The following is a 2595-nucleotide window of genomic DNA, read 5'->3' on the forward strand; positions in this document are numbered from 1 at the left end:
CCCGGGACGGAGCCGCTCCCCCTTCCCCACCCCCCCCAGCCTCCTCCCCCGCCTGTCCAGGGGCGGCACTGCGGGCTGGGAAGCCGGGACCAGAGGAGGGAAGGAGGGAAGGAAGGAAGGAAGGAAGGAAGGACGAGAACAGCAGGAGGAGACGAGACGAGAAGGGAAGAAGGTGGAGACGGACCCGGAGGAGCTGAGGAGACGCAGGGCAAGGAGGAGAGGGCGGCCCTTCCGGGGCAGCAGCCGAAGGCCAGAGAGGGGACCGCGCTGCTGCCGCCACTCCTCGGATGGTGACGAGGCCCCGCCGCGGCCGCAGCCCCCCCGCGCCCCGGCTCCGCAGGCCCTCAGTGCCGGAGCCCCGCAGGAACCATGCCCAGGTCCTTCCTGGTCAAGAAGGTCAAACTTGACACGTTTTCCTCAGCAGACCTCGAGAGCTCCTACGGGCGCACCCGCGGCGACCTCGGCGTGCGACTGCACGAGAAAGGTGCGAGCCGGGCTGGGCTGAGGGTGAGGGCGAGGGGCCAGGGCATGGCTGGAAGGGCTGGAGGGCAGAGGGTCAGGCGGCACAGACCCAAGCGAACCAGAAAAGGCAGAGGGGATGGCTGGAGCCAGGACTGTGGACGGAGATGGGGGATGGGGAAGGGGAGCCCAGAACCGGGCCACAGCGGCACAGGAGAGAGGGCGGAGAGCAGGGGTCCGGAAGGTGCCCACACCCTGCCCCTTGCCGGACAACACGGCCTCGGGGACACATGCCGACGGGACAGGTGCTGGTGTGGCGACACAGGCAGACTCACACCCAGGGGCCTGGGCCACTGCGGTATTCTCTCTTGGTTGCACCTCCAGGATCCCTGCTAGGGCCGGCCGGGGAGTGCTGGGAGCCTCAGGGAGTAGCCATGGGGTCCAGGGGGGCACCCACTTGTCAAGGCAAAGGTGCCGTCAGAGACTGCGGCCACATCTTCTCTGAAGCCAGGGCCAGAGAGAAAGGCAGAGCATGAGAAGGCCGCGGTGTGGGGAGCTGGGGGAGGTTCTTTGTGTAAGGGTGCCCAAGTTCAAGGACAACTGTTAGCATGCAGAGGAGGGGGCTGGGAGTGCCAGCGGCGTGGGGTGGCAGGACAAGTGTGACCTGCGGGAGCGCCAGCCTGTGTGTGAGCCTGTGTGCCCATGTGACTGCATGTGGCCATGTGACTGTTTGCTTGTGTGTGACCCTGTGTGAGTGTGTGCCTGCCTGTGTGCCACTACATGGAGCCATGTGACTCAGGCCGGCTGTGCGACCATGTGACTGGCGACCCCGGCTGAGAGTGTGGCCCTGCGGAGTGTGCCGGTGTGTGCTGACCCTGGGAGGCGTCACCGGGTCTGACAGCGGCTGGGTGGCTGGCTGTAACGGAGCCTGCAGCATGAAGGCTGTGCGTCTGTGGCTTTGCGCTTGTAAGATGCATAACGACTGCAGTTATTGCATGGATGGTGCTGTCCGCCTGCGGTTTGTCCCCGGGGAGGTGTCCCCTAGTGGCCTTGGTACTCTCCCCACTGCAGAGTCTCCCTAGCCGTCTGCTGGGGCTTGGGAAGGGCCCTGCAAGTCCTTAGGCACAGGTTCGGCTGAGGGAAGAGGTCGAGAATGAACAGGGTAGGCTCCAGGGGTGGGGAGGCCAGAGCGGAGTGAGGGGGAAGCAGAGCTGAGGGAGGGAGATGGCGCTGGAGCCGCCGGGTTGGGGTCACGCCCAGCGAGTACTAGGGGCTTGGGACATCAGAGGCGGTGGGGCTAGGCAGGAGTCTCCATGGCTTGTTGGGGACCCAGTGGGCCAGAGGGCAGCAGAGTCAGGGCCGGGCGTGGGCTCTGGGGGCGCGGCAGAGCCGGTGGGCACCCTGTCGGGCCGAGCTCTGAGTCCCGGAGCTCGGCGGGTCTGGCTTTGTGCGGCTGCGGGGCTGCAGTGTGTTGCATAATCAGGGAAAACTGCTGAAGTGGGGAGAACCCGAGGGGGAGGGGAGTGCGCAAGGGGAGGAGGGCGCGGGAGGCGTTGCCCCTCCCCCCTGACCTTGAGGCTCCGCGGAAGGGGGGCAGCCGCGCCCGGAGATGCGCCTCGCCCCCCCCGCGAGGGCGGGGCGGGCGGGGGCGGAGCCGGGGCCGGTCCCTGTCTCATCGCTCTTCTCCCCCCGCCCCCCTCCATCCCCTTGCTCCGCGCTCTCTCGGCCCCCCTTCTCCTTTGTCCTTCGCGGTGCTGGGCTCCCGGATGCCCGGGTCCCCGGCCTGCGTCCGCTCTGCGCCCCGCCGCCCGTTCCTTGTGTGTCTCACCCTCCCGCTGTCTGTCTGTCCGCCTCCGCCCCGCAGGATACCTCAGCGACTACGCGGGGCCCGCGTCGGTCTACGATGGCGACGCCGAGGCGGCGCTGCTCAAAGGGCCATCCCCGGAGCCCATGTACGCTGCGGCTGTGCGGGGAGAGCTGGGCCCGGCGGCAGCGGGCTCGGCCCCGCCGCCCACCCCGCGCCCGGAGCTGGCCACGGCCGCGGGCGGCTACATCAACGGCGACGCGGCAGTCAGCGAGGGCTACGCGGCCGACGCCTTCTTCATCACCGACGGCCGCTCGCGCCGCAAGGCTGCC

Source organism: Orycteropus afer, unplaced genomic scaffold (genome assembly GCF_000298275.1).
Source record: "Orycteropus afer afer isolate SDZICR_OR568_19922 unplaced genomic scaffold, OryAfe1.0 scaffold00574, whole genome shotgun sequence".
Classification (NCBI taxonomy): domain Eukaryota; kingdom Metazoa; phylum Chordata; class Mammalia; order Tubulidentata; family Orycteropodidae; genus Orycteropus; species Orycteropus afer.